General features: G+C 36.7%; 1 protein-coding gene across 3 annotated transcripts in view; it reads right to left on the reverse strand.

Annotated features, from left to right (window-relative positions):
* Positions 1 to 12,628, reverse strand: part of PDE3B (phosphodiesterase 3B) — a 121,215-nt gene that overhangs the window by 89,788 nt on the left and 18,799 nt on the right. The gene's annotated exons all lie outside the window — the stretch shown is intronic.

Genomic DNA, 12,628 nt, shown 5'->3' on the forward strand with positions numbered 1-12,628 from the left:
CAATACCATCCATTATGTTATTCAGAGGAGGAATCCCTATACCTACAAAACTGTATCGTGAAAAATAATAGGAACAGGAGAAAGAGCAGAGAGTAAAATGCAACAAAATTAGCTGTGTTCAAATATTCAAATGTTTAATTTGAAGTTATCTCACGTTGGTAATACTTCCAGGTTACTGGCAGAAGCAGCAAACAAATCTTTTATGAAAAAACGGACTTCGGTTCATACTTAGACTTGTCCAGTACTGTTAACTGTAAAACAAGCCCTGATTTCTAGTGTTTTGTTGTTTTAAAAATACGAGATTTTTCAAAAACTATTTTAAAGGCAGAGCTACAAAGAGGCAGGGAGAGAAAGAGATGTTCTATCCGCTGGCTCACTCCCAATAACCACAACAGCCAAAGCTGGGTCAGGCTAAAGCCAGGAGTCTGGAACTCCATCAAGTCTCTGATATGGATGGCACAGACTCAAGTACTTAGAGCACCTTCCACTGCTTTCTCAGCTGCATTTGCAGGAAGCTGGACCAGAAGTACAAGCAGGATTCTAAACTGTTTTCATATGGGATCGAGTATTGCAAGCAATCGCTTCGCCTACTGCATCACAATATCAGCCCTTGGTTTTAGCAAGTTTTAAAAGTATAAAAAGAAACATGAACAATGAAATCAATTATATATAGTAAGTGTCCTCAGAAAGGATAATTGCCAAATTCACATTCTCCAATTCTTAATTCTCATTTGGTCTGTGTGTTCCAGTTTCTCTAACCTACCTTAATACTGTGCACTTTTCTGACAGGCCTGACACCTAGCCCACAGTAATCTCTCCCAACTCTAAGTTCATAAATATTTAGTCTGTAATCCAACATTTAACACTTGCTAATTATAACATCCATCATTGTTCTTTTTAAAAAATCTAACACAGGATTTACTCAGATGTAGTTACATCGTGAAATTATTTCTCTACTTAAAAGTGTCACTAATCAAAAACCTTTGCTTTTTAAATTGCTCTTAAGGTAATCTTTACATACAAAAAAACTTTAAGCCATTAAACTTCCTATTTAAATACAATTTCAAACTTACAGAATTATAAAGTTACTAGTACACAGAACTCCCATATATCCTTCATCCAAACTTGTCTGGTTTTATTGTGTCCTATTTCCTTTATAATTTATGAAGTCTTGTGCCTTTCTATATATCTGTCTCTGTTGTTCTCCTTCTGTCTCCCTTAGTGTGAATGCTGTTCCCCACGGAACTTCTGTGCCTTCAAATCTAAATTTTTCAATGTAAATTTCCTAGGAATATGGATTTTCACATATATAATAACTGCATTAGTTATCAACTTCAAGATGGAAAAAAAACATTGATAAATGCAGCAAATTCATTGTCTAAGACCAATTTTGTCAATTGATCCAATAATATCCTTTACTGGACCCAATCTGGAATCATGTGCTACATTTAGTTATGCTTAATCGGTCTCTGAAATCTGAAAACTTTCTAAAGCCTCTCTTTGTCTTCTATGATACATTTCTTAAAGATCTCATCTCTTATTTTTAGCAGTATGTTAGTCATTTTGGATCGTTCCAAAGTTTTTCCTAAATAGAATTAATGTTTTTATTTCTGGTTCAAATAATACTATTGCTCAGAGGACAGCATCTGGAGACACACAATCATTACAACTGAGATAAATGTTGATCACCTGATCAATGGGTTGTCTGGCTTCTCCTCCATACAGTTACTATTTTTTACTTTCAATTAATAAGAAATTTACACACTGTCCTAAAGCATTCAAATGTTTTAAGTTACATAATTTTTCAACTCCTTAATTAACTATTACTATTTTAGCTTTAATTTTAATGGATAATGTACCTTCATGGTACATAATGAGGTTATTGAGTGGCCATAAGGTATCCTAAAGAAAATAGTAAGTAATATTGAGTCCATCATCACTGCCTCTGGCAGATTAAATGAAAATTCAGCCCTATTTCCTCGTTTACTTGCCTCTGGTCACATAGGTGTTTGTATAATTTGATAACGAAGCTTACTACAAAGTTCTTTAGTACAAACCATCAATATTTGCTTGGACCAAGCCCTTCAGATGGTGAAATATTACCCTCACCATGGTAAATAACATGATTTTCTGTCTGTAATGCCAAAGTGATATCATTCCCAAAAACTCCAATGCTGCCCCAAAATCAACAGTCTGACTGAGTTTGTACACTGGTGTCTCACTCACTGCAAGGCTGGCATAAACTACCAGCTGCCCACTGTAGTGATAGGTGAAGGTCTTGCAAGGTACAGCAAGTTGTGCACACACTGAGCAACAACACCACAGCCAGTGATAAGGTCTACACTCACTGGAACCACAAGTTTCACCCAGTTGTCAAGTATGTCTTTGTTCACAGATAAAAAAGATGGAGAAAGACGAGTTTTCTGAGTTTTCATGGCTGCCATTGAGAAGCATCATGAGGACATTGGTTTGTATCTTGGGGAAGAGGGTGAGGAAGCACATTTCAAAATGCAATATGTAAGGCCGAAGAAACTGCTTATATGGGCAGGAATATTCTGTTTTAAATAGTGAAGTTGTGGTCTTATCACTTAATTAGTATGTAATCAGTATACATTCTAATATACAAGTATAATTACTGACTTATGCTTTTTAAAATTAAATATTTGTTACATACCCAAGCTACCCATTTCTGGTAGGGACTTTTTAAAATCATTGAAAAAAACATTTAAAAGCTTCTTAAAGACATTAAAAGCTAGAACACTGCAAATGTATAAAAATATACATGAAAACATGACATTCATGTTCTATAAAGGATTTTAAATTGCATTTAGGTTCATAACACCTCCATATTTTCAAGAATCTATATTCCGTTAATTTTCACAGTTAACATCTACTTTGATAGTTCTTTTAGCTAACTGGTAAACATAACAGTAATAACTACTGAGTTTTGAATACTTATGAGACATAATCATTCCAGTATCCAACACCTTTATGGCTCTGTTTCATTCATTTGTTATTCCTAGTTTTCATTCATGGTGGCCTTCTTAGTTTACCTAATTATACTTCAAAACCATTTGTAGTGTTAATTTAATACCTAGGTCTTAGGTCCCTTTCTACAGAAAAAAACTGTAGTCATCAGGTGCTTGGAACATCAATGATGCAGGATCATCATTATCAAAGCTCAGAGCTTGAATTTACTACTCCATGCCTTGGTTATAGGGCCATTTGAGGTCTGACTTAACACTGACTGACTGAATTGAGACTGTTGCCCTTTGAGTCTCAATCCTAACTGAGGTCTAGGCTTTCATTTCTGTGCCACTGATATATCACCAGCAAGGGGTAGTGTACAATCATGCTGGTTGGCCTCATCACTGGCCTTCTCTGCTAAGTTGAACCAACTACCTAGGGCGAGCCCAGAGGGCTTAGGTACCACACTCACTAGGGCACATGACCTGCACAAAGGATGTAGCACTTCTCAGAGTGAGCACAGAACCCTGAATCTCCAAAGCCAGACATGGCGACTGAGTAAAGATCCAGCCACACTCCACCTCACAATCCGGAAGCCCCACAGCTTTCGCAGTGTAACCAGGAGCAGTGGATCGACTCTTAGCCCCACAAGCATCCCCAAACCAAGGAAAAGAGTGGCGGCATTCCCAGAGCCAGCTGCCTGATAGATGTTGGTCATTGTTCTGCTTTAACAAGTTAGGGTCTGGGCACCTTGAAAGAGTAACGGAAGTGAGGTGCTTCGTCGGCCAGTATGAATGCTCCACTTCTTGCCAACTCTAGGCCAGACGCAAAGTTAGTGAGGACCTTGAATTTAACCTTCCAGTATCATTCCCGAGTCATGCAAGGGCCACAGCAGCCAACATCTGCCTTATTGAAATACCATTTCCTCACTGCTGCTGCTAGGTACCCTGCTCCAAGAAGACAGCCACAATGGAGTGTGGACAGCCACATTGCAGGAGTCACCCACAATGGCCTGCTCACCATTGCATGAACAAGGACTGTGCCACAACTTCTCTCTTTGCAGAATTCACTGTAAGCTTCTCTCCAACTGACTCCTGGGAGTGCCCTGTTCCTCTATTATCTTCCTGTGGTCAGAATCACCATGTCTTTTCCCTATTCAACCATTCTGGATCTAAAAATAATTTATACTTCAAATCCCCACCAAAAATCCTGGATTTTTATTTGCTAAAAAATATAATATTCACGCAAATCACACATTTTCATCATTCTCTTTGCTTATAGCATCAAATACCACAGAGTAGATAAGAAACAATAACCAAGACAGTTTGTGGAAAGACAGGTCACTTCTTATTTTCCTACTCTCCTTTATTACTCTACCAACCAATCACCAACTAGTGCTAAAAGCAATATTCATATTTTAGAATACTCCAATATTCTAAGTGCCTCAGCTCTAAGATGTGGTTGCACTCATATTCCCATTGACTGAAAAATTCATCCCTAGATTTTCCAGATACTAATCATCTTTGAAAGTGGTCCTTCCAGGCACATTATATGCTGTCATCCCCCTCGCCCTTTTTTTTTTTTTTCTTTATCTAGGAGAGGCAGAGATAATCAAAGAGCTCCCATCTGCTGGCTTATACCCCAAATGGTTACAATGCTGGGAGTGTGAACTTGATCCAGGTCTTTAATGTGGCTGGCATGAACCAAACCAGTTGAGCCATCAAGGATGCCTCCCAAAATGCATTAGCAGAAAACTGGAATCAGGAGCCAGAGATGGAAATTAACCCCAGGTACCCTGATGTGGGACACAGACATCATCCCAAGAGTCTCCACCTCTAGGCCAAATGCCCTGTCCCTCATTTTCTCCTTCTCAGTACTCATCATCGGCCAAAAGCTACTTAGTGGTTTTTTGTGTGTTTTCATGTCCAAACTCTCCTCCTCCATATCTCATCCAACAATAAAATCTAAGTTTCATAACAGCAGGGAGTGTGACTGTCTTGTTCATTGTTATATCCTTAGCAACTGGTTATAGGTGCTCAGTATTCGCTAGGTGATGGCATAAGAAGAAAATCAATCATGTCACTCATCAGATGCTTGAAAGTGTTCTAATATGACATGCACCAAAATAACGAAGTATGAAAAAGTATAAAAACTTTAATTGTGTCTTTACAATCATTTTGAAAAACATGAAAGAGCCAAAAACTCTAAAGATGAATGGCTGTTGCTCCTAGGTGTATCACATGCACCAAATGAACTGACATTACAATTTTTAAGTTAAGCCACATGTACTATCCAAAATTTGCAATATATGCTTTTAAAATCTCTTTGAAAGTTGAATATCGTCAGCATTTTTAAATACATTATACGGCTCAGAACACATATATTAAAAGAGTCAAAGTCAGGTATGGAAGAATTTTGGACATAGCCATGATGATGACATATAAACATTTGCTGAGTATTCACTTCATGTGAGGACTTTGGACCCTCACACCAAGCTAATTAAATCAATAAATACTATTAAGTAGTTATTTAGAAATGCGGGTTTAGCTTTGTAAGAAGCAATTTAGCCATTGAAAATAATGAAATGAAACTGAATGGTACATTTTTGTCATTAGTATTGCTGATATCTAATTGGAAACTGGAATATACATTAAAATAAATTAAATTTGACATCTCACAGCTACAGGATTAATTTCTAAGTGAGATTCAGGCTAAACATTGAAAATTTTAATTATTATGCCAAACTTAAAAAGAATAAATTGGGATGTTTTTCAAAAGAGGTGTAAGGAAGAAAAAGCTTAGAGGGAAAACAAACAAAAAAATCAAAACTTCTATACCAAACTGCACTATCAAGAGTAAGAATTAAGGCAAGCCTCAGACACACAGAAAGTACGTCCCACCAACAAATCCAAACTAGAACGACTAATTTTAATGTATTTTAGGAAGAAAAACACTAAACCAGAAAGAAGAAATGTCATACTTAGATACAAAACGATACCCAAATGGTATAGTTCACTTAAGCAGTAAACTGTTTCCAATTTTTACAACTCTGTTCCATATAACAAGTCATCACTTTCCAGTTTCTTTTTAAAAATTTATTTATTTTTATTGCAAAGTCAGATATACGCAGAGGAAGAGAGACAGAGACAAAGATCTTCTGTCCAATGACTTACTCCCCAAGTGGCCACAATGGCTGGAACTGAGCCAATCTGAAATTAGGAGCCTGGAGCCTCTTCTGGGTCTCCCACGTGGGTGCAGGGTCCCCAGGCTTTGGGCTGTCCTTGACTGCTTTCCAAGGCCACAAGCAGGGAACTGGATGGGAAGTGGGACAGCCAGGATTAGAACCGGCACCCATTTGGGATCCTGCACATGCAAGGTGAGGACTTTAGAGCTAGGCTACCGCACCAGGTCCTCTCCAACTTTTCTGTAACTCTTGTTCTATTTTGACATAACTGATCTTACAAAAAAAGAACATTATGACAAGATCCCTTATACAAACAAACACAAAATTTTCAACAGAACATTAGCAAATTAAATATAGAAAAGTGGGGGGAGAGGCGCTCCTAGGAATATAATACCCAACAGAAATGGAATTTGCATATGAGAAGGGGATCTGCAATCCTATATTTGAAGCAGCACAATCTACAATAGCAAAAACATGGAAACAATCCAGATGTGTGTCCAAAGAAGAGTGGCTAAAGAAACTGTAGTACATCTACTCCATGGAATATTATTCAGCTATTAAGAAGAATGAAATTATACTATTTACAACTAGGTGGTCCCAACTAGAGACCATTACGCTCAGTGAAAGGAGTCAATCACAAAAGAACAAATACCATATGTTCTCTCTTATACAAGGAAACCAGCATGGAAAGTGTAACTTCAACAATCCAATCCATACTGTTTTTTGTTTGTTTGTTTGGCTGTATCCTAAGTGTTTCGATGTTTTTTATTTTAGTTTTGCTTATTCCAAATAATTTCTTTTCTCTTGTCAAATTTATCACTGGCTCATGGATTACATGGTGGCATTATTTTTCACAAGAGACTTTTGTGTTTCCTTTTTGTCACCCATGTGTTAGTTACTCAGTGGCATGTTTTTCTCATGGTGCTATAATTTGTTGTTCATGTTGTTGTTGTTGTTGTGGCTGTTGTTCTAACTCATACCAGTTGCTGACCTTGTTTCATGGCTTCTCATTTATGGAAATGTATAGTGACAGAGTACTGGGGTCTACCATATCCAGATGTAGAGGTAAAATGCAACATGTATCCCTGCTTCCAGATAAAAGATGGATTCCCAATGAAACATGTAGACAATGGGATGCTGGACTGTCAGGCATTGTCTGCACCAGCAATGTCGGGTACACTTAAATAAGAGACTGATGGGCTTATGATTCCTTATGAAGGACTACACCACTGTAGTAAAATGGAGAAAACCTGTCTGGGGTGGGAGTTTAGGGGAAATCCCAGTCTACACGAAACTGTACCACATAATTCAAAAATTTAAAAAAAAAGTGGGGGGAAAATGACAATAAGATCACAGTATTCTTGATATCAGCAAGCGGTAGGAAGTCTCCTAAAATGCAATCAAATAAAAAATTCTCAATATTTAAAATAAAAAGTAACAAACCAAGGCATAGGTGACTTTACTCAAGCCTTGAACAAATTGAAAATACATTTTCTTTCCACCTTATGTAGGTTCAATACAGTACATATTTTCTTCAACTACAGAGAGGTGGTAATTTGCAGATCACAGAAAACTGGAACCAAATGTCTGTAGCAGACACAGGCGCACAAGGCTCACCAGCCAGCAGTTAAGACACCGGCAATTTCACATTTCACATCAGAGTGCCTGAGACTGATTCACAGCCCCGGCTCCAGAGTTCATATTCCAGCTGCCCACCAATACAGATGATTACTCAGGTGATTAGATGCCTCGTTCCCAGTGAAATCCCAACCCAGACTCAGATGTTTCGGGCATTTGGGGAATAAACCAGTAAATGGATGGAAGGGAGTGTTCTCTCTTTCTGGTTCTCAAGTAAGATTTTAAAAAAAAAAATTAAGGGGCAAGTGTAAAGACATAAGTTAAGCTACCACTTAAAATGTCTGCACCCTATATTGGGGTACAGGGGATGACTCCTGCCTCCAATTCTGATACACTACTGTACACCCTAGGAGACATCAGTGATGGTTCAACTGGTTGGGCTCCTGGTCTACCCACACAGGCAACCTCACCCAGTACTGCCAGAATTTGAGATGTAAACAAGCAGATAGGAACTCTTGTCTCTGCTGCTGGCTTCAGCCTAGCATAACCCTGACTGCTGCAAGCATTTGTGAATAAAATCAGTCTCTGTCTCTTCTTTCTACCACCTCCTTTTCAAATAAAGAAAAATAAGTCAATACTTTTTCTAAAAAGGAATAAGAAATCACGTTATACCACAGGACCCTTTTTTAGCTACACAGGATGCTTGAGAAAGATTTTACTGCTATACTTTGGGGAGCCTAGCTGAAAATCTCAACATTTCTAACATCTCCCATCAACGTAACCACTCAAGTGACTGCTTTCCTCAGTCTGACAGGAGAAAAGAATTCTTGACTTTGGTAAAAATGAACTAGATTTGATTTTGATGTCATCAATTACCTCCTGGAAAACAAGAGGAAGCTAGCAAAATGACACAGCTCCTGTGAAGAGCAAGCTGACCAGCAGTGACAGGATGCTGACTCTAAGAGCAACCCTTGAAGAGTGAGGGACAGATGTTAGTGGATTTCAAAAGTATTTAGTTTCTCAACGATATCAATATTTAAGATATATTTTTAAATTAAGACATAATTATTAGGAGAAATTAAAAAAGAAATACAGATAAGGAAACCAAATCCTCAGTTATCGAAGAGAATTGTTTAAACCAAGAAATCAGCAGAAAGCCAAATTATTCTGAATTCTGTGGGGAAACATTATGAATAACAGGTAAAAGATTTAAGAGTGGTGCATTTAAAGAAGAGGATTGAAGACAAGGAAAACAAAAAAAGAGAATGCTACTTTCCAACACACACATTTGAGTACTAATTGCTTTTTTTTACTACTGACATGTAGTGCTTTAAAAGGAAGAACTCACAACAAAAAAATTTTGAAATTTTGATTATCAATTGTAAAGACACTGAAATTCAAAGAATTACAATTTAAATATCTACTACTCATTTCAGCCATTTAATTCAATAAAACTTAAATTGCTAAGAATAAAAATACTTAAATTTACTCAGTCTGTTCAGAAGGAGCTACAATATGAAAAAACCCATTTCTTTTTGTCATGAAAATATACAAAATAAAATTTTGATGGGAAGCCATGCTCCATATAAGGAAATTTTAGTTCTATAAGTTTTAGAAATTTAATATTAAAAATTATTATTTTTGCTCAAGCATAATCAGTGAGCTAGATAGCCACACACATAATTGGTACTCAGTTGTGTGAAACTACAGGACCAAAACTGATTCTAAATAGTAAGGACAATTAGTAAAATTTTAACATTTATCATGGATAATATTCAAAAACTAACTGATTCCTGACCAGTGTCTACTGAATCATTCTTAGTTTCAGTTTCATCTCATTTATCTTCCTATGATCTTCTGCCCTTTTCATTATGTCAAGTTCCCATAAAACAACTAAACCATGTAAAGTACAGAAAACAAAAAACAATCGCATCTTTGATTGAAGAAGATCTTTGATTGATAATTGAAGACTAAACTCACAGTTAGGAAATCCTGCTGGCAACAGCTTTCCACACAAACTGTCATTTGAACTTTAAAACTTAAAACAGCAAGAAGAAAACATGTTAAATTTCATTTTGAAGAAACACTTCATTTGGACTTTTAATAATCAATTTTCCATTTAGCAAATATCTTAAGAAATAATACCCTAAATATGGAAGAAACTACCAAATCCTACACTAGTTTTTAAAGCACTGTACTATGACTTTAATCTTAAGTAAAAAAATTAGTTGCCAATTCTTAAGTAATAATATTGCTGTCTAAATTCTTATATTTGGTCCTTTATTTGGATTTCTTGTTTCACAGCATTTTAACACAATTTGTTCCTTTTCCATATCAGAATTAAGCAAAGCAACTGTTTCAAAGCCCATTAATCTATGATACTTCCAAAATTTAAGCTTCTATTGTTCAACATGAATAATAAGCTACCAAATCATTCAAGCTTTATACAAAAAAAAAAAAATTGTAGGCCAGCATTGTGGCATAGTGGGTAAAGCTGCCCACTGCAACACAAGAAATCCATTGCGAGCCAATCTGTGTAACCAGCTACTGCATTTCCAATCCTGCAGCAATACGTGACCCCAAGTATGTGGGCCCCTGCTAACTGCATGGGAGACCAGGATGAAGCTCCTGTGCTCCTGGCTTCCACATGGCGCAGTCCCAGCTGCTGCAGCCAACTGGGGATGCAATCAGCAGATGTAAGATGTCTCTGTCTAGTTAAGCTACTGAAAATATCCATATGTTGATCTGATAATTACATAAGTATTTACATATGTAAAAAAAATGTGCAGCTATAAACAAGTACCTCAGGTTTGTTCAATTTATATTGTGTACAGAATACCTCATTAAAATACAAAAAACTAGAGGGCATTGTGGCATTTTGTGAAGCTGGCATCTCACATCCAAATGCCAGTTTGAGTCCCACCTGCTCCACTTTTGATCCACATCCCTGCTAATGCACCTGGGAAACTAAAGCAAAGTGCTTGCACCCAGGAGGAAGACCCAGAGGAAGCTCCTGACTCCTGTCTTTTCAGCCTGGTCCACCATGGCCACTGCAACCACTGGAGAGCAAGCCAACAGATGGAAGATCTGTGTGTGTGTGTGTGTACGCATGCATGTGTTTGTGTGTCCCTTTCTAGCTTCGACTTTCACATAAACTTAAAATTAAAAAAAAAAAAAAAGAAGGAGGCAGTCCTATGGCCTTGTTAAACCACTGGTTGTAAGGCCAATGTCAGAATGCCTGGGTTCAGTCTCTGGCTCAAGTTCCTCATTCTAACCTCCTGCTGACAATCCCTGTAAGGCAGTGGGGACAGCTTCAGTGACCGAGTTCTGCAACTCACCTGGGAGACCTGGACTGAGTTTCAGGCTCTCAGTTTTGACACTGGATTAAGTTTCGAGCAACAGATGGGAGTGCTCTTGCATGCTAGCTCTTTCTCTCTGTGTTTCTCAAATAATTTTTAGAGCAAAAATGAAATCCTTGTTTGTCGTACAAATAATTAACCTTATTAACTAGTATAGTCCACATATTAAACAAGTAGACCTATAAAATGGCAAGAGAATAAAGCTTACTATTACCAGAACTAAGGATGAGAAAAAAGATCAGCAGGCCAGTATTTCAACTCCAATTATTAAGCAAACATAGTTAAAAGTGTCTGTCGCTAAACTAGATGTTTATCTCCATTGTTGCAGATAATCATATGTAACAAAATATTTTAAAAGCATTAAATACTATTCATATATTTCACAAGAAAATAAACCTGCTGAGACAGAGATATTCAAAGTACTGGAAAAATTAGATGGTATCTTGAAAAAGTTCCTAGGTCCAAAATTGAAAGATTTTCATCAACTCAAAATACTTCCTGTTAAAAAGCACTACTTTTTCTAACATTATCCATTCATAACTAAATAACATTTTATGCTTTTAAAAGAAAGGAGCTGTTCAAAAGGAAGCCGGATTTTTCTAATTAACTGGAAATGAGACAAGCTCATTTTGGTTTTCATATGAAGCAAATAAAATATATCATTGGAACACTATAAATTTCAGTAACTGAACAACACTAAAAGTTACTGAAAACTCATAAAGGAGCCAAATAATCCTCAAGGGAAAAAAATTAAAACCTTTATAGAATGAAAAGTCATAAGTAAATAATTGTTTGAAAACCTGAATTCTTTAGTAATCAACAAAGAACAGTTTCAGGCATTTTTATTACTTAACTTCCATATGAAATAAAAGTTAAATTTCTTTATATAAGAAAGCTTGTCTTATGAGAATGACTGAATTGGGGAGGAAATAAGGTACACAGCGAGTCTTAAAAGTTACCTTACATTTCCCTGTGTAAAGTTTCTCCCTTAATTCTTGGACTTGTCAGCTTAGATGAATTGACTCACTTAGCCTATCATAAACCAGAGGGAGTCAGAGTGGCAATATAATAGCTTCTACAAAGCCAAAGAATGTTTTCCAGGACTATGTGGATTTGGAAAAGGAAAAATCCCAGTAAATTCCAAATAACCACTTGTTCCCACAGAGAAATAAAACCAATTTATTTAGTTTGAGCAAAGATGGACTTTTCATCTGACAGAAGCAACAGAATTATAAGGCTTGAATACTTGAAGCCACAATTCTCACAACTATGAAGCATTTATTAAGAATGTTTCTTAGACTTGCAGAAAATAAAATTTCAAGAGAGTTTAAGTTTTCAGAAAAACAACTCTAGAATTTCCTAATACCATCATATGACCACCTGGTAAGTCATTTTCTTCCAGGTGCACTGCGCAGTATGGGTCTTGAAGACAAAGCTGGCTTTTAATGCAGATCAATACCCACAAGATACCTAATGGTGTTTAACTTCCCTAAGCTTTAGTTCCTCAACTGTAAAAGAAACTACTCTGATGAAAACTTTA

This window comes from Ochotona curzoniae, unplaced genomic scaffold, assembly GCF_017591425.1.
Source record: "Ochotona curzoniae isolate NIBS_2020 unplaced genomic scaffold, NIBS_Ocur_1.0 contig_517, whole genome shotgun sequence".
Taxonomy (NCBI): domain Eukaryota; kingdom Metazoa; phylum Chordata; class Mammalia; order Lagomorpha; family Ochotonidae; genus Ochotona; species Ochotona curzoniae.